General features: G+C 40.4%; 1 protein-coding gene and 2 non-coding genes across 3 annotated transcripts in view; 2 read left to right on the top strand and 1 right to left on the bottom strand.

Moving 5' to 3' along the window:
* Positions 1 to 23,689, top strand: part of LOC126561676 (SRSF protein kinase 3) — a 415,191-nt gene that overhangs the window by 105,546 nt on the left and 285,956 nt on the right. The window lies entirely within an intron of this gene.
* Positions 12,440 to 12,511, bottom strand: Trnae-cuc (transfer RNA glutamic acid (anticodon CUC)). Its single transcript has one exon. It is a non-coding gene; the product is annotated as a tRNA-Glu (tRNA).
* Positions 12,826 to 12,898, top strand: Trnam-cau (transfer RNA methionine (anticodon CAU)). The gene has a single exon. It is a non-coding gene; the product is annotated as a tRNA-Met (tRNA).

Genomic DNA, 23,689 nt, shown 5'->3' with positions numbered 1-23,689 from the left:
CCGCGAAGTGATAATGTATGCAAAAATATGATAAGCAGTTTAAACAAAAGGCTTGTTGTGAGCTCTAGTAGAAGCCATTGAGGCCTTTGGGGGCCTCGGCGCTTAACTGTTGTTGTGCAAACGACCTGTTGGCAAGGTTCTCGGCAAGCCTTGAACGATATACGCAGCAAAAAGGGATCAATTATGTATGTAAACCATTTTGAGTGTTTTTTGCCGTGCACATGTTAATCGATTCAGCGATTTTCTTGAGGAGCTTTTCATTAAATTAACTTTCTCTTTAAGAGCAAATGTGAAAAAGTGGTTCGATAATGTATGGAATAAAATAGAGACAATCATTTTACTGTTTAGATGGAAATCTCTTAAGTTGATTCTAGATTATTTATAAATATATGAATTATTTAATGATTTATAAATATTTGACTCTCTTATTTTCAAAATATTAAACCCAAGCGTTGGAATTATTTAAACAAGCCACGATTTTTGACCATTTTTTTTTATTTCTTTGGCACACAACTTGATGATTTCTGAGCATTTACGAGTCCAACGTTAAGCTTTCGAAAATGTGCAATAATTTGCTGTCGAAAAAATACTTTGTTGACCTTTTGTTGTTGACCAAAGGATCGCATATTTCTTCAATTCATCCCTGACATTGATCATGCAGTTGTTAAGATAGATTTTCCTCTTTAAATTGATGTAGAAAATTGCGATCGGATGGTTCTAGAGCAAATTTAAGTTGGCTGCTTGGGATCCCCTTTTTTCCAGCGCTCGCTTCAACACAGCAGATAACAACACAACTTTGCCATCTTTTGGGTACTTTTGAAAGCATTTGGCACCTCTTGGGAGGCTCCTTGTACTATAAATGACACTGGTCAATGCTAGTCCTGGAGAAAATCTAACGGGATGTGGCGTCCTTTTCTTTGATTGTGAACCGCAGCTTGTGTTGAATGTTTAAAGCTTAAAATGGTCGGATGGAAATGGAAAAGGACATGTGACCGATTGAGCAGACGGTACGAGTCATCTTTTGCTCTAAGAACCTTAAGCGGTGAAGCTCTCAAATTTCAGCAATATGTAGTCGACTAGTACAAATTGATCACTGACCGGTGGACCGACCACTAGGTGACAGCGTAAGCTCATGGAAAATCGAAACATTTCCCTACTAGCAAAAGCTCCCATAAAAAAATCTTTAAAAAACCTCTTCGTTTGAGCAGTGGTGAGGAGACTCTTTAGGGGGATTTTTCTTCATTTATTTGCAGGGTTATGACTCTCTTTTAGTGCTTACAATAGTCTATTTTTTTTTCGCAGGATATGGATCGATGGAAGTTTATAGACGGCCCAGACCCATTTGCAAAATTCGCAAATATTCCCCAAATTTTCAGAATGCTACCATCAACTTAACATATTAACAACAGATTCGTCGCACAAATCGTGCCAGCAGTATTATGGCCCAAGAACATCAGAAAGGACCACACTTTTACTTTCATCAATAAAGGTTTTGCTCACGTCTTGCACTCACTGAACGTTGCAATCGGCGTGATCGCAATTATTTCGCGCCACTTTTCAAGAACAAAGAAAAAAAAAAGACTCATAAATAACTTTGAAATGCTTTGAAATTACTTTGAATACAAAACCAGAACGGCGAAGCTTGTGGTTGTACAGAAGTGGACAATATCATAAGACCATTTCAATGTGCATTTTAGACTTTATTGCTGGAGGTACTTGCAACGTATTCCAATTTTACTGTAATATTGGAAAACAAATCACCAACATTTTGACTTTCTATCTAGAATCTAGTAAAAGTATTTCGCGTTGCAAAGAAGAATCATAATAAACGGGTTATTTGGCGATGAAATTTAAAAGTGTATGGAAGTGTATTTTTTAACTGATTTTATTGTCTCGTATATTTTGATTCAGTTTCCATCTCAACTACGAAAAATAAAACGGTATAGAATAAACAGAATTTTCAAACATTTTGCTTAGTAAAAGATTAATTGATTTTTGAATAAAATCCAATCAAATAAAATGCTACACTTTATTCAAATCAAAACCTTTCCCTTGCCTTGGTGCAATATAATGTTGCCCCAACTGATAATTGTTTGGTCTGCCGTGTAAAGTTATTCTTCCTACGAACCATCGATTGAGTTATTGCATATGCCAATGGTTGTCCACCATCGTTCGTAGGAAAAGAAAACATAAAGAACCACCTCAAAGCACATCCACATACAGATTCCACCTGCACACTCTACTACACCAGTGAAGTGAAGCAAAAATGTTTATCGAATAGAAATGTCAACCTCACAAAACGGTACCATTTTTCTCATGCCAGCAACCACTGCAGATGGGAGAACATTTGGAATTTCCGACTCGGATAGCACTTTTCCAAACTGCCCCTACATGGGCAGAGGGTTACACGGGAGCGTGGATGGGCATGGTCGAAACTGCAATCATATTTTCCTATCTCAAATTCGATCAACATCGTATTCCATTTATTTTAAACAAAGCCAGCTTCTTCCTGCCCTAGCTTTCCTGGCCCCGACCGTGTGCCGAAGCTGTAATGCTGTAGCGGCTGTAGTAGTAGTACCGGTTGGCCTAATTTATCATTCACTGTTCGTCATTCGGTACAAATCGGTTGTGTAACGAACCGGATGGAGTGTATCCCACCCTGCTTTTTGTTGTAGGCCAAACTCTTTCTGTAATCGGATAGGCAATAAAAAGAAGAACTACGACAAGCGAATATCGCTGCCGATGGTGCGAGGAGCCAAGGATCGTACAAATCACGAAAGAGTAAAGAAAAACAGCTCTTCCGACGTTTTGATGGCGACGTTCTGCTTCATCAAATACAACACACATGTACAAGGCACAAGGCGAGGCACGCGTGCGACCGACCGGGCGTGCGTGCGCGAATGTAAAAAGGGGGTGGGTGGGGGGGACACACCACGCTAAAAGCCGCACCATCCGGCTCCAGCATGTCTGAGAAGACGTTTCAGCATCCAATTGGTATTGGTTTGGATGGAGCGGGCAGAAATGGTCGCGAAAAGCTCGGCTCGGCTCACCGAAGCCTTCTCATCCTTAGCCACCGATTCCATTATCGTCTTGTATGCATTTTAAATGATGGCCCACAGGAAGATAATCTGTGCCGAAACGGATAGATGGGATTTCTGGTGAGGCTGGGCGGGCTGGGAAATCAGGACACAGTGGATGTATTTTCGTCCACGTCTCCACCCCATTACCATCATTTATCTTTCGATCGAGGCAAAAAGAAGCGTTCGGGACCGTGATTCCCTTGGTGGTGAATCAACGAGGCTCGCGGCGAGGAGGGCTTGTAAACGTTTATGTGACCATTATGCGAGCTGAGTGCAAAAGTGGTTCAAGGCATAGTGACGTAAGCTGCTGTACGATTTCCGGTTCGGAACTTTGAACTCTTCTTGTTTTTTTTTAACGCATTTCCTTTTCGTCTAAATTAGTTGAATTTGATTGGAAATACAATGGGGGCTAAATATTCAAACTTTTAATATAACATTTAACTTTTTTGTGATATTTTTTATAAAGTTTTGTACAAGTAGTTGAAAAGTACATTTGAATCTGATCTGATAGCTCGTCCCTGTGTATGTATATGTGCATAGGAAAGACATACAAACATACCAACAGAACCATACACTGACAGAACAGCTTCCCCATAGCACAGTGATCAAAGCGAACGTGACCTTTTCCCTTTCGAGCCACTCCAACGAGTCCTTCTCGCTTTGTTTCCCCATTGCACCCATTTCTCTTCCACCGTCCGCATTTTGCGGTATGTTGTGCGAGATTGTGGAATTTTTCTGTTGATGGTGTGGATTCTGCTTCTTTTTTGTTCCATTTCTCTCATTCTTCCATTTCCATTCAGCAAAAATATCTTTACACGAGAAAAAGGAAAAACGCAACAAAACGCCAAGCACAAATAGCACAAAGATAGCGCACGACCACTGAGGCACACTTTGTCCGACGCAAAACAGTCCGGGAGCTCTCGGTGTCTTTTCCCTGCACTCTTCCACCTACACAAACAGGCAGACGCTTTTCAGATTGCCACCAATGGGGCAAAGGAGGAAAAAAAGCTCCCGGCATGGGTGCATTGGGCGAAAATTAGAGAAAGGAAAAAAAAAGCCTGAAAGAAACATTGACACACAGCAGCGCGAAACAAAAGCCTTCGGGGGAGGGATGATAGAGAACATGGGTGAATTAAAAAAGGGGGAGCAAGGGGGTGTGCGAAAGGAGCAGTGGGAAACGCGGGCACATTGCTTGCCGTGAGCAGAAATTGTTTCTGTTTGCTGTCAGAATAAGCTTCAAACACACACACACACACACACACACACACACACAAACAAAGCTTTTACTAACACTGCTAACCCCCATAATGCTGCACACATATACCTGTACACCCACTGGGTTTCGGTAGGTGCGCATCCACCGATGGAGGCGCCCAGTACGTGATGGATTATTTCAAGGACTTGGGCTACCAATGCTGAATGGAGGTTGCAAACCGCATGGTTGGATGGTTGTGTTTGTGGGCACACAACGGTCGGTACATTCGGTCGTACAAATACAGCATTTTTCAACATGAAGAAGCATCAACGCGCCTTCTATTGACAGTTTGTTGCGTGCGTAGGCGTCCACCAGATGGGAGAAAAGTGGCGATTGTACGAGAGAGAGCGAGAGAGCGAGTGAGGAGAGTGAATTTCCATTTTTGTAATTCTAGCAACTCAATTGCTTTTCAGCATGAGCATAGCATGCGGCGAAGAGCAAGCAAGAATCGGTGAGCGAGCGAGAACGAGAGCCATCGGATGGGGATGGTGGAGTTTACAATTATTCTTGACAAAACAGCGAAGAAACAGGATCACGATCAAGGCGTTTGTTGACACTTGATCGAGATTTCAAAGTCAGAGTTTAAACATCTGTCTCACAATGGTTCGTACATTAAACAATTTTTAATTCTGCTACAACCGCCGTTATTGCTCAGCGTACAACCTTTTCCACGCGAGAATCTAAATTTGGGCCCTTTTTTGTGTTTCACAGTGATTCGGTATCGGTATCGGGCGCTTTATAAATAACTTCAATCCACCGTATCCAACCGTACCCGGACACATCGGACACATCGTCCGATAAAATGAACAAATTTATTTCCCCTACTTTTGTGTTATAACTCCCATTTTAATCCATTCACAAAGGACATTTGGTTGCCCTTCATAATCGAGCCACAGTGGAGCATGGTGGCTCGATTTCCATCGAAGGTTTTTGGTTGAATTTAAGTGTACTTGTGAAGGCTGTGTTTTTTCTTCTTTTTTTTGTAAATCATGTGAAAGAGAATTTATTATTTGAACAGATGAATTCATCATTAACAATTTTATGGTGGCGGTGGCAACGAATTTACTCGGTTTCTGTTGAAGATTTTTGTTTAAATATTTTTGAAGATTACAAGTGGTACATTTTTATCAAACTCTTTCAAATGGAGATGAAACCAGATTTAAAAAAAAATATATTTTCCATATGGAAAATATGAATTAAATAACTTATAAATCAGCTTCATTGGCAATACGGCCATCCCGTCCTTCACGAAATAAAAAAAAATCCTCTACTTACTCTGACATAAACTTTGCCTTTTAAATTTGTTGCAAAAATAGCAAAGAATTTCTTATTTTTGAAGTTAAACTTCAAACAAAAATAGCTCTCGACGTCTGACAAATCTTATTGGTGTTGCAATAGGATAAAGCCTTAATTCAACTCCTCTGCCTTAAACTGTTCGTAAATGAAATTTGAAGCCGTTTTTCTAGTTATTCTTAAATTACATAACATTCTACCCAAAGCAATCATTTTTGTTGCTTAAATTCTGCACAAATAACTTTACTATAAAATTTACAAAAGCAAAATCTGTTTGTACCTTGACAATACGTCGGTAAGCCGTAATAGTATAATTTAAATGAATTATGTAAATCCTGGTTGTACATAGAAAGCTCCACTTTTTCGTTTAGATTACACCTTGATGTTAGGAGTAATAAGCAGATGTAGGCTGTAAGCTGCTTCAAGAATTGTCCATGAAAGAACAAATAAGCAAGGGCTTATTGGCAGATACGGACGATTTTTTTGAATGTTTATCATTTGATCATACAAACGTTTTGTATTGTATTCTTATCGTCCCCACAAATTTAAACTCTTATTTTTGAGTACTTTCGCTACAAAGAAATTGGTAAACTTTGAGTAAATGATTCCCCCGTTTGCTTCTCATCAATCGATCCCAAAAAACTTCATACTTAGCCCTGGGACATGGGAGCAAAGTGGAATCATTGCCTAAATTCTGATTGCCCCAATCTCATCGCATTTTGGTCGACTCGAAAACCTTCACCTGATGTTTTGATGTGGTATCGATTTTTCCCCCACATCACTGGGCTACCTTGCGTAACGAGCCCACCGAGGTGAGCAATTATAGGCGTTTTGTTGTTTTGGCTTTGGCATGCCAGTCGGCAAAAGAGTCGGCGAAAGATGTACCCTTCCCACCCCGCTACCTTGAAGACAGCCTGCGGGAGGTGTGTTCGCAAACGTTACACGTGAAGTCCTCATCATCATCATCATCATCTGTTGCGCGGAACACGTATCCAGTTTCGGTTCGGTTCGAGTGAGAAATGAGTGTTTCGGTGCGAACGTCAAGTACAGAACTTACTTCAAAACGGTTAATTCGGTACGTTTAAAGAAATTCTGTTTGCTGGAGTTCAATACAAAAACGATTACAGAGTGGTTCTCCCGCTGGTTTGCTTTAATATAACCTAGTCCCAAAGCGCCCTACATTGAGACTTTGCTCAATTTCGCATCCTTTCACTCTCTCTCTCTTTATCAGGCAGCCAAAGGGAAACCTATCGCTAGAAAAGCGCTAGTACTCCCTGTGTCCATTCGAGCAAACGGAGGAACTCTCCGAAATGGTGTTGTGTTGTGTCCTATGACAAGGGTTGCTCCCTTCAGCTCCATCAGCTCCATCGGAATCGGGTATTCAGTGTGGAGCGCTACTCGCTAACCGATGAGATACTGATGACGATGACGATGATGATGATGATGATGTTGGCAAGAGCATAAATGTCACACAAAGAACAAACTCCTCAACCACACCAGCAAGAAAACATCAAAGCAAAAGTGGCAACATTCCAATTGAAACACGGAAAAGCCATGAAGCATGTGCTACGGGATCGAAACTTCGACTCCGAGATTATCGCGCCACGTAACGATTGTTGATTAATACTTTTGCTCACACATTCGACTGGCAGAGGGGACACGCAGTTGGGGAAGATTATTTAAGTGCTGGTTCTTAGCACGAGTCTTCGAACAAGACGCAAGTTAGCCTCAGTGGACCAGTTTTTAATTCGCTCGCGTTCTCTTGTCACTTTTAAAAGTTGTTTATGTTAGAACATCCCTTCTGCTTCGACAAATCCAGAATGCTCAATTCGATCGAATGAAAAAGGTCAGCTAAACTTTGCGTCGAAAATCAATTGATGTTTTCCGATCAACTTCAACGCAACGGGGGCTTCCCTTTTTTTTTGCACTGCTCCTAGGACTTTTTCTCCGCTATTGAGCAGCATTTGTAGTAGGAAGATTAAGGGGCAAAAAAAAAAAATGCTACAAGAGTCCCTAGCTGGGAGAGTATCCTTTTTCGTAACTCTATACACGCTTACACCGCACTGCACATTGGCACCAAACGCGCACGGCCTCCCGACGGAAGGAATGCTTCTAATTAAACGCTTCCCGTCAGTTGTGACTGACAGATGATGGATTAATTTCGCAACTAAAACCGATCCTAAAACACGTTTTATGAGCCCCAAAGATGATGATGATGGTGGGTTTTGTGGGGGGAATTTTTTTTTTGGGCCTTTGCTCCTGCTGTGGTTGGAAGGGAAAATCGAACGGTAAAGCTTTTTCGGGAAAGCTGTCTCCCACACTCACACTCGAAACGCACTAGCACACGGCACACGGCACACAGCACACACAGCACACACACAGACACACACACGCGCGCGCACAGCCACACACTCAAACACGCACGGTCCTGCTGTGTTTGTTGCGGGTGAAGGAAGGAGGGCGCGGTTTCGGTATGCCTCTTTTTGTTGTTGGTATTTTTCTTTCTCGTGATTCCCTTACACTGGTATCGCTGGCACTGGCTTCCGTTTCGCACGACGGCCACTGAACGACTCACTCGGCTGAGAGTGTCCTGTGCCGGAGATTCCTATCGCCTAGGACCGAGTCAGGGCTGCTGTGAACTTACACGGGGAGCGTGTACACCATTAGGATCGAGCAAAAACTCTCTCTCCCACGTTGCGCTCCACGCGCGTTTGTGTAGTGGGCGTTTTGGATGGGGTTTTCGGTGAACCTCACAGCCCCAGCAGTGAAAGGAAAGTTTGGCAGCAACAAAAAACCAAGAAAAACGTTTCAAAGTGTTAGGCTATGGTCGAAACTAATAAAATAAAGTTTTACTTTAACATAGTTAGTTCATTATTCTTAATTATTTAGAAAACTTTACAGTTAATTTATTTTACAGCTTTGTTTTTAGTATTGTTGTTAATTTTTATCTTTCTTTGTTGTACGATTATACATGTATTTCGATGTTATATTTGTACAATGCCAATAGTTGATGGTAGTCGATTTACAACGAGTTCAATTTGTAACTTATCTTCTTTTCGAATTACAATATATTCTTGTCTAAGGTGGAACTGTGTGTATTAGAATACTTTCTAAACCAGTTATCAAAACATATAGCAATAAATGTTCTAAGCTCAATCAAAATGACCAGTTATGACATTTTATTAATCTTTTTTGAAGTCCTTCGATTATCTTCTTTTATAGAAGAACAACATTTGAAATGTTCGTCAAAATAATAAAAAAAGAATGATGGCTAGGCCATACATTGAAAATTTGCATAAAAAACGCCAGTTAGGTAACAAACGAATAAACTAGTCATCCTAGTTCCACTAAAATTAATTGAATTTGAATAGAATAAAAACTATAAATTACATACCAATTTTTACTACTGCTTCGACTCCATACTGTCTTTGAAAAAGTATACGTTAAGAAATACTTTTCCTATTCATATTTCAAAATGTTGTCAACTTTTCATACGATGAGCTTCACATTCTTCTTGTTTCGTGTAAAAACAAAATCATTTAAAACAAAAAATCCTTTTCAAATAACGAAAGCCAAATAAAATTAACTCATGGATAGATGCGATTATCATTTGCTGGTAAGATAAAAAGTTTATGCAAATCTTTATTTCAATCAATTTATGATTACATTTTATGTATTGTTGCTTAACGGTTACAAAACTCATTGTTTGCCTTATGCTCATGCTTTTCGCTTTTGCTCTAAATTATTTGTACTAATAATTGATGCATATTTGTGTAACGTCCGAAAATTCATAGTTCCATAGAATTCAAAAAACATATTTCTTTTTATTTGTCAATATGATGACCGGTATGGTATACCGTTGTTTGTTTTCCCAACGTGCACTGTGGTAATGCACTTCAAGTCGTGATGGACTAATTGCATATTTTTATTCAGTTTGAATATTTGGAATTTTCTTTTTCCAAATGTATACATATCTATGAATCCGATTGTCCATCGTTTGTATGAAATTTTTGTCTTTTTCACCGTTTCATTTCGCCATGTCTTACTTGTTTTAAGCACTTTTATGTATATTTTGTCTTTTCAAACTTTAGCTTACATGTTAAATGTGCTCTTGTTTGTGCTTCATATTCGTGTAAACTAAAATTTAAAATGCTTCCATGTGAAAATAATGGTAGTTGTGTTTTAATTGCAGCAGAAAAAACGAAAAATGTTAAAGGACTCTTAACAAAATACTTTTAATTCAAACATAAAACAGCTAAGCAAAGTTTTGATTTATTGAAACTCAGTTAATATTTCTCGATTGTCGATTGAATGTAACAATTGCGGATTTAACAAACAATGATATTAATTAATTAATGATAATTATAGACTCAGAAACTTATAGCATCTTCTGTGCTTAATTTACTCTGTATACCTTTTTGTATGAAACACTTCACACTTTCGGTTATAAAGACCAAAACTATCTAGCCTCAGGGGCCGTCAACAAATTACGTTACTCTAGAACGTGTTGTAAGGGCGTGAGTGCTTTAACATAGTTTTATTCGTTGCTAGTACATTAAAATAAAAATAACTCAAACAGATTATTTATTAGGTTTCTTAGCAGGATGCATCGGGGGGCCAGACTTCATACATCAGATCCACCAGTGTTTACAAAAATCATTTCGTTTTGGGCTTCAGCTCGGGGCCTCTTTCGTGGTGGAGGCGCCACGCTTCCACTGTTGGTAAGGTGGAGCGGGTTCATCTAGGAGATGGGTTTTACTGGTTCTAGATAACCAAATAAGTAATTGGATAAAAAGAAACTTAAAAACCAACTCAGTTAAATTTGAATTAATCATTTTTCGAATTGATACCACTGTTTATCAACAATTTCTTTGCTTTGGATCAGCTATAGAAGCTTTTAACTAGTATTTGACTACTACTAGTTTGAATGTAGAAAGATATTTTACGACTTTACAATCTTTCTACACTTTACAAATACTTTGTAAAGCCAATCTTTACAAAAAATTTGAGAATTGAAAACTAATTTGAAATACGAACATTTGAGGGGTATTTTTTAATTGAACATAAAAATATACTGTTCACACTAATTAGAAAAATAATTATCAAAAAAGCGTAAGTCTAAAAAAATTAACATTAAAACATCGGTCAACGTTCAATAAAATAATGTCTTAATTAAAGAATGTATGTGAGGCGTTACGTCCCGTAATAAAATGGTTTAGCAATAAAGTACCATTTACAGGAAACCCGCAGCTCGATTGAGTTTGTTGACCGATCGCTACAGATCAACAAAGAAACGTTCGTCTGGTGGACTGCAGGTTGCGTTGGCTTAATGCTTGGAAGGTAAGTGCATAAGCCATTTTATTTAAAATCTCCTGGTCTGCGGTAATACTTGCTTTATTATTCAAATGAGCACCGTTGCATTGTTTCACCCCGGTACACCAGTGAGCAGACATTGAACTTGAACTTGTTGACAGAATGTCCAAAAACTGGTGCTGTCGGTTCACTCTCCCCCCCTCCTCCCCCCCCCCCCCCCTCCACGCGCTACCATCCAACACAGTTCTGGCCTTCGACCCTTTCATTTTCATGTTTGGGAAGCTTTTAGTTGTGCTTATTGTTTTTTTGGGTGGGCGTCTCATTTCCGAAGTGGGTGTACGCTTTTTCCTTTTGCGCCGTGCATGGTACACCCATTTGCTCGTGCTCGCGAGGGTGGAAAATGTGTCCATCGTAGGAAGGCTGAGGAAACAACCAAAACAATGATCGTAATTAGTGTTGCCATGCTGTGGAAGGCAAGGGCTAGGCTTTTCCAAGTCCCCGCCCGCGTAACCGTACAATTATGCGAGGAATCATTGGGTTGGAGACAACCGGTATGAAACAAAAGAAAACAACAAAAAAAAGCTTCAACACACAAAGCCACACAATGAATGGAGTGTGATTGTTGCGCGAAAAAACATTGACCCCGTATGTCATAAGGTAGTGTCGGATTTTATTTTGGGTTTTGTTTTTAGACATCTTTTTTTTTTCTAAAAATGCTTTACATAGGGCACGGTTTTGCTCATGTCACTTGCCGCGAATGCATATCGCCGGGTCACAATCTTTGCTGTGAACTGATGGAAATGTTACGAAATTAGTGCTTCAGGTGGGTGACTGGCAAACCCACGGAGCGCTCTAGAAACCTAGAGATTATCCACATGCTTAAGATGAAGTCCGATTTCATTAGTTTGATTTATTGGTCACCGTCAATCTGTGTCAGAAACAGTCGACTGACGAACATCAGGAACAATTACAATCTTGTTCTCTAGACTCTTACTTGTCTTTTTTTACTGTCATTTACTTTTGCTATGAATATTTTACAGCAATGTAGTAATATGTCATCTGATTTGATTGCAACCAGTTTAAATTATGGTTTCAATTTTTTAAGGGTTGATACACTGTTATAGACATCATATTGAATCTTACTTACAGTATTTTGACTTCATTTTTCACCTTCAAATAAAATGAGTGTCAAATAAGATTACATCTTTTAAAAGTTTTGGCCAAATATCATCCTTTTTAATTTATTTATTCAACTGATTGACTGTTGAAACAAATCTTCTAATTGTATGTGTTTCTAAGAATCAAATTGTAATATTAAAATTACTGAGTAACCGTAGTAACCGATTACACAAATTATTTTGAATATTTGTACTTTTATGTATAATGATACATAATGTTCTACGAAGCAAATTCTAGGTGCACACTTACCACAAACAACTTACTGAAAAAACCCGATGCAATCCACCACAAACACATGATTACTATTAAAAAAGCGTCTTTCCCGTACCGGGAATCGAACCCGGGCCTTCCGGGTGAGAGCCGGATATCCTAACCACTAGACAATACGGGATGTTGATGTGAATGGAAACTTTTCAAATCTAGTCGCCCAGCAACATTCAATACCTGCTGTTATCGCTAAGCCATACTGCGATGTCCTAAGTCTCAAGCGGATGAGCATCCACAGTTGAAAGATCAAACGATCTACCACACGGCAACGGTCGTGCAACGATGAGTCTAATTATAACCTACAGCACGGAACATAATCAAGCGAAAGTTATAAACATTCAGGCGACTAGGGAGTTTTAAATTTAATTAGTGCAAAGCAAGCGAGCGTGTGAGCAACGATGCACCGCCCATGCTAATGCAAGGAGAAAAGGAAATATCGCCTCGATAGCGCAGTAGGTAGCGCGTAAGTCTCATAATCTTAAGGTCGTGAGTTCGATCCTCACTCGGGGCAGCTTTAGGTTTTCTATTTTGTACCTAAATTATAGTTATACCGATTAGTAATATTATTTCTCTTCCTATACTGTACTACAATGATCGATACGATGGCTAGTTAGTTGGCTCCGTATTTGCTTGCTAACCTTCTCACGATCCAATATTTGATCGTGCATTAATATTTTTTTTAAATTTCAATAATAATGAAGTATTTGTTTTACATATTTGCGCGTTATGCTTTTCTGTACTCGTTAATAATAATACAACATATTTATTATTAAAAATAAATACAACTTGATAGAATTAAACTTGTCAATATTCTATCCTTGGCATTCCAGGCACTATTAATGCATCTCTTGAAAACGGAACTGCTAGCACGACAGCTCTGCTAAACGTTTCACGTTCCATCATCCAGTTCTGAACCCCACGGTGCCCTTTGTTTGGTCCATCCAAAGCCAGTGACGCGGATAAAACTGCAACTGCCCTGCCCCAGGTCCAGTTCCCCGAAAAGGTTGCGGCGTCGGATAACAGTTGCCGTCAAGGTCTTCCCCTCCCTTGTACCATCGATCTGCATTTGGACTACATTTCACCATCGCCAACCAACACCCTCTCGGAAAGGATCGCCGCTGCTTTGCGCTGGATGGGCTGGGAAGCAAAAGGAACAAAACACCAAACTCCAACCAACAACAGTAAATGCAACGCCGTGACACAAAGAGGGCCCTGGCAGTTTTGCACTGACCAATCGGATGCACCGTGCACACCTGCACCTCACAGCTCCCTCCCGTTCGTCCGTGCGAAGGAAGTCTTGTTGCGATATCCGTTCTCTTTTGTCCGCCCTAGGCGCATACCCTCGCCCTGGGACACTTGGGGTGGGTCAGAGGTGGGTTGGGTTGGGTTTGAAGTTGACTAGGCCCTCGCGAAACTCGCAGCTTGAACGATGCCTTTCACTTCTCGACATCGATGGATGTACCTCCCTTGCGTGTACTCGTCCATCACCTTCGCACCCTGCTCCATCCGGTTTGCTGTCACAGTGCAAGAGAAGGGCAGACCCATACACCCACCTCTGGCCCTCTCTCTGGGACCGCACCCAACCCATGCCATGCCCATGGAATGGTGGCACGGTAGCGGACTGGCAAGGGCACACACACACATAAATTCCCACCATTACTCTGACCCGTACGCGTCAGGCACTGTTGACCAAGATCTCAAGAGATTGTAAATTGCACGCACGCAGCCATTCGTATAAACAACACGCACGCAGCCAACGCCAGGAGATGTACGCGAATGGTCTCTACTTTTGATCTACCATTGACCCCCCCATTTTGCGTCACAAATCGTTTAGTGTGGAAAATATACATTTTGAGAAGAGGATTGAAAAATAAATTGAAAACTGATTGAAGCAAACTATTGCGTACAAACAAACTAGCAAAACAGAAAACAGGAAAAACAACATCACTAGTTCAAGGTGAGAAAACAGAAAACAAGGAAAGTAAAAGGGGAAAACAAGTCAAAGACACAAGACACCCCCCGCCCATAACCAAATGGGACAAAACACAAAGAAACCTAGTGTAAAAAATACGAAACAAAACAAAAAAACTTCTTTGGTAAAAAAAAACAACAAACGTTCGAACGAAACAACGCACACAAGCACGCACAACATGCCGGGAACCGGTAACACGAGCGGAACGCGTACAATGCGTAGCCGTACCGAATTCCCATTGCCATTTTGTGTGTTTGTGCGATTCTTTGCGCTTCACCTTATATGCCACCCCGGCCAATATGCTTCGGCCAACTTTCCGCCATTCCGGTCGGTTGATGATGGCTGAGGTGGTCTTTTTACTCGTCTCCTTCCTTGGTTCGTACGGTTCGAAGACGGACCCATTTTCCCTGCCCGTAGCTCTGTGGCAAGTAGCTCCGGGATCGAGCTACGATCACACCATCACTAGCTGACCTTTAGCAAGACGAAAATCGATCGTATATGCTTTTCATAGCGATGTGGCTTTGATTTTTTAGTTCTTCCTTGCTTAATGTTTCATCTTTGCATTCCCTGCCCGGTCGATAGTTTGTGTTTGGGCTTTCCTGATGTTTCAGGTCCGGTAGCGAGCTGTTGTAGCCCCGTTTTTTCTTCAATTCCACCGTTCCGCTTGGTTGCTTTTTTGATTCACAGACTGTAAAACTAATAAGCGTTTGGGTAGCGTTAAGAATATATCGCTCGGTGGAGCGGGTTTAACCCTTGAAGTATTTGTGGATGTTTCTCAATTTCAGAGATCTTTCTAAGCAAAAACGTAACTATAACGTAACAGTATCTTCTCCTTATTTTGTATAGAAAATGTTGATGAGACCTTAGGGCTTGATCTAACGCTATTGCTCGCCACTTTGTTGCTGACCAATTTAAATTTGTTTATTTACTCGAAATCGACGGACTGATTTGCCCTCTCGGTGTTGTCGGCGACAGGAATTTTACAGAAATTTAACGTACAGTTTAACACACAGCAGATAGATTTACTTGACAATACGGCGACGTGTCGTAATACTTAATAATAAATATATAAAATAAGACAGATTTACTCTCGAGCTACGTTTAATCTCTTCTGACACTAGCATCCCCGGGTGAAACGCCTCACCAACTAAATTGAGGAGACGATACATGCGGGCCAGAGGGTGCTCTGGTCTGGAGCCCGTTACTAGGCATTACTCGCAACCGGAGCGACATGTCTGGCATAGGGCCACCGACGCCAGGAGCATAGGACAATCGACGAAACCGTTGAGAACGACGACGAAATTCGTTCTTCAAGCTACGGCAACACGAGCAGCAAACACCTGGACGTATAGTTCAGTTTGTAGCCAGCGAGGATCATAGCACTCCCGCGTCATATTTATAACCAAACCTAGCAATTGGTTCCACCAAGCCGCGGCATGATCGAGCTGATCTTCAAAAGACAGTCTCATATCAATAAGAACGTCTAGAACTTTGACACGATCTTTTCTCACAAGAATCCGTCCGATTTGTTCGTAGCTGAAGAGTGTAGGAAGAGAGTGAGAGTGCCTCCCGTTCGACTAAAGCTGATAGTAACACATTTGTTAATGCAAAGAGCTAAAGCGTTGCGTTTGCACCAGTTATCGGACTGACACAGTGTAGCTTGAAGAGATCGATGGTCCTCTGACAATTGTTGCATCATTCGCGAAAGAAAGTCGTCATCAGTACCAAGCACAATCGACAGGACGTTGATGTCTAGCACGAATAGCAGCTGTCCAAGATACCTGCTTAGAGGTACGCCAGAGTGTGCACGAAAAGATCTACGACAGATACATCCCCGTTGTAAGCGCTTATTCATATTGGTGTTAAAAGACCGCAGAAATTGGCAGAGCTACAAAGTTGTTGAGTAACATCGTCTGATACATATTAGTCAGATACTAATCGATAAGAATCGTTAAGATACTAATCGATGCCACCTCACTAGTTCTTTTCCATACCAGCAAAAAACCCCCTATTATGCCCTCCAAACCAATGGGCCAAAAAAAGCTTTTGACAGCCACCTTATAAAATTTATTTTAAAAACTTTTATCTGATCAGTTGTTTAGAGGACTAAAGCAGGCTTGTTTGCTTGCATAGTTCTTAAATTTTTCCGAAAATATTAATGAAAGATCTTGTTACCTCCAAAGTATCGCCGACTTCATACATTTTGGATGAATTATGGATCCTGATAAAGCAGAATCAACGTCAATTGGTTTTTGGTTGTAATGGTAATCCGCAATATTTTTGTCCGAAATTAGGTGGTCCGTCAAAATTCACATCTAAACATTTCCCCCGTTTCTTCGACTGTAAAGTATAAAAGTAAAATAAAATAAGTGTATATGTAAATAAACATGAAATGCCGGATCTACAATGGTCGTCTTCTCGTAAAATATCATACAAGGCGAGAATAAAGCCGGTCTTCACACCGTAGGACTGGAATCCAACTACGCTAGTAAGTTATTCGGTGGCCAGCGTGACCTACAAGGTCATTAAGCCAAGAAGAAGGTGTCAGGTTGTCCCTGATAAAGCAGGATCAACGCCAATTGGTTTTTGGTATGGTATGAGCTAGTCTCGCCAAGCCATTAGACGGCCGGCGTGACCTAACAGGTGGTCTTTAAGCCCAAGAAGAATATTATTTTATGTTTATCCAAATAAAATGTGTTTGATAAATGTTTAATTTAAATTATCTTCCATTTATTCCGACATCCTGTTATCTTACACGGTTGTGTGCAAAATCAGGGGCGTTGCTATCTGGTGGTAAGGTTTAATACTGATGAAATTAGGCATCGGATAAATCGATGTTAGACCAACCGGACAAGTCGCATGCCGCGTTTTAAGACAGTATTGTTGGTGTTCGACCTACTCTCTGTTCAAAATGGCCTCACGCGTTCCTTTGAAAGCAACATAAATGAACAAATAAACAAATAACGCTGCCAGCCAATGCTTGTCTGTTAAATTTATGTGACGGAGTAATAGATGGTTCTGTTGACAACTTTTACTTCTATGCATATGGGTGGTTTATATTACCGCTCGCAAGTCGAAGAAAATGTTTAAGTCTCAACCGTTTCATTTCAGCATTTTATGGCATTTTTTATCACCAGTTTATTTATCTAAAAAATGTGTAAAGTACGTAATGGTTTCGTAGGCATCTTTTGGAGTTCAATAGTCAAACAACAGTTAAAGATCTTCATCATATTTAACGATGTCAACTACTGTTTGTACTGGATTCTACTGGATTAGGTTTACAGATTGCCAGAAGGGTCTTAATTAATTTAAAAAAAATATCCCCTAATGAATAATGAAAAGAAACTTATGTTCATAAACAATTTCTTCATATACCCTGCATATTTGCTGCCACCATCAGCACTTAAGGGTTAAGCTACTCGTGCGCGTTTGCTCCAGTGATCGAGTGTCGGCTAACCGTTGTAGGTCAGTTGGCCCCTGGCAGTAGTCTTTACTGACCCTGTCCCTCGCATACTCTCACCCGATTGCCGACCGATGCCGACCGATCTCAGACGTATCTTGCGGCTTTTCTTTCACCCTATCCATCCGTAGCTTTCATTTTGCAGTCTGTACTCTCCCCTTCGACTCATCATCCACGGGCGGATGGATGCTCGCGGAGCACCGAGTGGTTTTAGTTGCATAATGCTGCAAAGTTTGGGCCGTAAAGCCACAGTTACACTTGAATGCACGATTACGTTTCTTCCACTGCATGCGATCACGTTTTATTTCCCTTTGACCTTGATTCGGTTGGTCATGCTTGTGTTACGGAGATAATGTTTGTGTATGTGTGAAGAAATGCATGCAGAAATAAGAAGCCAAATGGTGATTTAATAGGGGATGTAATAATAATGAAAGATTTTCTTTGAACAATTGATATATTCACAGTGCATGCTGTTGCTTTAAAAATTTTTGCAAATTAAAATAATCTTACAGGGTAATTCGCCAAATGTTGCACACCTCAGAAAACTTTTCGGAGATTTTATGTTTGCCTAGGACCTAGCATTTACTTTGCAAAATATTACATATTTTTAATTTAGGCAGAAAAATCGTACATAAAGTCAAGAAAATCCTTCGAAATCTATTATTGCACACTTTCAAAATCGCCGCACCTAATGATTACACACTCACCGTTACCAATTATTGTACACTTTATTTCAATCCTCATCACCAGATTGATCTGCTAGCACGTGACTCCAGAAATGGAAAATACAATTGTTTATTTATTTATTTAATTATTCCGACCGCATTTTAGATGCGAAAAAGAACATAATATTAATTATAGTACTTCAACGATTCACTTGGCTTGTTATTATAGCTACACTTGGCTTATCGAGGAATGCTTTTTCTCTAGCATTTCGAGCGTGTTTTGTGGTGGGAAATCCATGACGCTCCATGCTTTGGATCCATTTTATTATATTAAGTTGCTCCTGAAGCGTGAGAATAGTCGCAAATTTGGTCTTCGGCGTAACTATTTTTTGCCCATTTTGATCCAAGGCAAGATTTTACAGTTGATCTTGAAACAGCGTAGGAACATTTAGATGCCTGTACTGGGAGTTATTCCTTTTAAACTCGCAGCTTTTATCCATGTTTACATATTTGCTTTGCTTTGAAGGTTGCTTTGTGTAATACTAGGAATCTTTGATCACTTTCTTTAATCCAAATATTGTACAGATGAGTAAAATGGGAGATTTGTATGTGAGAACCTATTTTGTTTGTTGCAAAACAATTCAAACATACAGTTGACACGGTATACATAGGGAAATAAACCTTTCTTTCGTCATAAAGGACTTCTGAGCTCTCTAAACTTAGAAACCCACTCGTTTTGACTGGTGCCGTAGTAAATATTTTCATTGGCATTCAAACACACGGTAAAGAGTCCTGACTTTTAATGTAATCTATTTATCTGTAACCTGTAGGCCAATAGAATTGGATTGTGCAACAATGCGACGAAGACAAAATACTTGCTTGTCGGCCGGCTCTGACCGTGATAGAGCCCGACTCGGAAGCAGAGTATCAGTTGACGGCGACGAACTCTAGGTCGTAGAGGAGTTCTTCTACCTTGGTACGATCGTAACTTCGGACAACAACATAAGCAGAGACATCTGAAGGCGTATTGTTCAGGGAAATCGTGCCTACTACGGACTCCACAAACTCCTTCAATCCAGAAGACTCCAAATAACACACGAATACGTCCTGATACGTCCGGTAGCCCTCTACGGGTACGATTCCTGGACTATGCTGACGGAGGACGCCAATACACTCGCCATTATCAAACGGCAGGTACTGAGGACTATTTTTGGCAGTGTGTGCGAGCAGGGCGTGTTAGCTGAGCTGTTTGGCGGTGTTGATATCCTGACGGTAGTCAAACCCGGTAGGATACGATGGCTGGGGCACGTGATGAGGATGCCGGACTCATGCCCCAGCCACCAGGAAGGTGCTCGTCAGCGACCCGTTCGGCACGAGGCGTAGAGGAGCACAGCGAGCTCGTTGGCTGGATCAAGTGGAGTCAAACCTGCCGGCAATCGGATGAAGCCGTGGATGGAGGACTGCAGCCCTAGATCGAGTTTCCTGCAAACGGATTGGAGACCTGGCAATGTCTAAGCGGCGTGCTCAATCCTGAGCAAGCTAAGAAGAGGAAATATCTAGAGCAGAAATCCCTAATATTAATTTATTACGCAGTATCACGGTTCGTAGCCATATTGTCAAGAAAACCTCAATATTTTAGGAAAAAATTGTCTGTTATTAAAGTGTATGTTTAGTGGCGGAATTTTCGGATTTCACATTTCGCGGGTTTCTATATTTACCGGTGGTCGTTATTCGCTTTCCGAGCTCTAGATTGCAAGAGATTTTATTTCTCTAATTGTACTTATATTTATATCATTTCACTTGGGTTGAGGACCTCTGCATTTCCTCGCTAGAGCTCGTGCTTAACGCAAACACACGATCGTATTTCGTTAAGTCGATACCCCGTAACAGTTGTGGTCGAACAGTATACTAAACCCTGAGAAAAAAGCAATTTATGCATAGTATGCAACAATTGAGGGGCGCTCAATAAAAGGCAATTCACTTATTGGCTAAACTTGGTTCTTCTTGGCTAAACGATCTGCTAAGTTGTGCCGAACACTTTATGACTTTCTAGGCTTATTTGTATCAGGTATGGAAAAATAGCTTCTAGCTTCTAGATAGCATCTTTTTCATGGCACTTACCAAACTTACGAAAATCCATTAAGTTTTCCTTTAGTCATCATTCTTTATATCGATCACCCAACCAGCTAGCAATAATTGAAGAAACACAATCGTTTTGCTTTTTTGTTTTGTTTATCGTTTTTATTGGTATTTTTCAGAAAAAAAACTAATCTTTATTTCTATTTCAAATAGTAATAATAGTAAATTAAATTATGCTTTATATAATGACACATGCTTCATGTTCTTCTGTTCGCTTCCCTTCTCTCTACACCCTTCGCACACGCTATCTTCACCATTTACTCTCTCTCTCTCTCTCTCTCTCTCTCTGCTTCCAGACACTCATAATGCTTCTTTTGTTTTCTGTTAGCTTTTTTCTTGCCGATCATTCACCGACTGCAAAACACCGGGAAGAGTGCATTACACCCCGCTACACTAGGTGGCTTACGCAAACGGGGACATTTCATGTTAGCAGAGCGTTGTTTGCGAGTTTCGTTTTTGAACGTTTTCGACGGTGGCAAGGAGGATTTGCTCTGAAAGCTCTGTAGCGTCATAAGATTCAAAGCTACAAACCTTGCACTTCCGCCGTTCCTGTCCACCGGAAGAAACATTTTCTCTCTCTCTCTATCTCTTTCCATTCCCCTCTCTTTCTCTCTCTTTCACACACACACACAAACATTCTGTCTCTTTTCCCATATCTCTTTCCTTAAATCTGCTTCTCTATCAGTGAAGAGAAATGAAACACGCACACATACGATACAGTATTGCATCAAATATTACGTTTTATAGCACGCGCGTTCACAATTTACAAGCTCCTCGAGCGGGTTTTCTCGTCCACTCTCTCTCTCTCTATCCTCCTCCATGTCCATATATTACTGTCTGTTGTGTTGTTGTGTGTCCTTCCCGTAAAGCTTTCCACCCTTACTGCCGCACGTTCCGTTCGTTTTGATTTGTGTGTGAGTGGGTAATTTGTTTTCCTCTGTGTTTGTGTTCTCTGTTGGTTAAGATGCACACATGGGTGCATCATTTGTTGACTTTTGCTTCTTTTTTTTTTTTGCTATAATCACTAAACGCTTTAATGCATCGATCGGAGGCTTTAATAAGAGTGGCTTCCTTGTGTTACTTCTTCTTTATTTTCTCTTCGTTTTGCTTTATTTCGCTGCCATCGGTTTTGTTTAGTGTATGGGTGTGTGTGTGTGTGTGTTATTACTTCTCCACTTTCTCCTCTTCTCTTGTACACTTTTCTTCATAATCTTTCCACGAACTAATCCACACAACAAACACCTTTCTCCCTTCCCACAGCGAAGGAAGAGAATGGAAGAAAGAAAACGAAAAAGACGAAAGGAAAACGCGTGCCCTTAAATCGCAATACGGATGCTGTTTTACTCTTATGGTACTACCGCTTAGCTATTTATATATTGTATATGTATAATATATATATACTTCTAGTTTGTAATAACTTCACAAGTTCATGTATTTTTTCACATTTTCACACAGTTTTGAATGTACTTTTTTTGCTTGCATTTTGCAATATAGTTTGTTTGTTTGTTTGTTTGTTTTTTTTTGCGTAAGGGTTTTTCTTTTATCTTCACATTAGATTACGAACGCTTTGACAGAAATCTAATCTGATCAATGTCCTTGCCTTTGTTTGTTTACTTTTATTTACTCTTCTTCTTCGTCTTCTTCTTCTTCTTGTATGTTTATTTTATTCTCATACGTATATTTTTTTTTGCTCTTTCGTATTAGATTATCGACATCCATTTAAAGTAGTAGAAGGTATTATTATGTTGTTTTTTCTTCATTTTCATTTTTTTACCCATTTTTCATCTTCCTGCTTTCCTTATTAGCTCCTTGCCGAGATAGATCAGGCTCGGGCTTGCTTTTACCACTTTGTTTTATTCATTTTTTTTGTGTTTCATTCTTCCGTTCATAGACATTTTCCTTCCTTTTGCTTATCTCTCTTATCCTGACGTATCTGTTCCAGTTTTTCTGGTGTGTTTGTATGTTCGTTCGGGAGATGCGTTGTTCACTTTTGAGCTGCTTCTATTGCAGGTGTCAGGTCACGTCAGGGGTCCGTGTGTGCAAATTTTAAGCAACTTAAAAACCCTGACACACCGATTAGTGCCGTTTCATGAACAGTTGTAGTTATTAGTAGTAATGAAAGTTACAAACTAAAGAACCAAAGGAATGCAAAAACGTGTTCGCCTCTCATCGTCTAATCTGTTTGTGTCTGTAAGTGTGTGTGTGTGTGTGTATGTTTATTCTTCTTTCCACTTCCTGCCATCATTCCTAGAGCTAACGATATTCTGTCAGTGATCGGGATACACTAAAGGATGTGATTCATCGAATATCAGGATGTTTAAAAAATCAGTCATTGCTCCATTACGTGCATGGCCACCTTAACACCTACCTCCTGCCAGGCAGGATCGCCCTTTTGGGGGTGATCATGATCCCATACCCACCCACCAAGCGATTGGAAACATGCGGGGTTGGATGTTTTGTTGAGTCAGTAATTTAGATTGAAGTACGTCGCTTTTAGTTTGGTTGGTTGCGTTACGGTGTGGCCATTCAGTTTCATCTGCACGTTGATTCCGATCCCGAAGCAAAAGAAATCCTCGAAACTCATACACGAGAAACATATTTAAATGTTTTGCCTGGCAATCAAACAGCTTATAAAATGTTCAATGCTACTCCTTCCTCGTTTTATTAACGAAGAGTTGGACAAATGGAAGAAGTGCTTCGGTGTTTTGGGTTTGTTTCCTGATCGAGTGTGTGATTGTGTGTGTGTGTGTGTGTGTGTGTGTATCGATTAACGATTAAACCTAAAAATTAATCAACATATCGTATCGTAAACTAACAAATCAGTATGGTAAATAGTTGTCCCAATCGGGTTCAATTATCGTCGGTCGGTCCGGGGGTTTTGTAAAGTGTGTAAAGCCAGCAAGCACGTTTCGTGCTATTTTTGTTCGATCCTCTGCTCCACTTGAGAGGAGAACCTTTGTAAGAAAGTAACAATACAAACACTCTTGGACGCTGCCGTGTGATTACGGTTTGATCCTCATCCTCGCGTGTACCAATCGCTTCAAGGATATTTTCCTTCCTAGTTAT

The sequence above is a fragment of the Anopheles maculipalpis genome, chromosome 3RL (assembly GCF_943734695.1).
Source record: "Anopheles maculipalpis chromosome 3RL, idAnoMacuDA_375_x, whole genome shotgun sequence".
Lineage (NCBI taxonomy): Eukaryota > Metazoa > Arthropoda > Insecta > Diptera > Culicidae > Anopheles > Anopheles maculipalpis.
The sequence above is the reverse complement of the archived record's forward strand: the minus strand, read 5'-3'. Positions and strand labels throughout refer to the sequence as shown.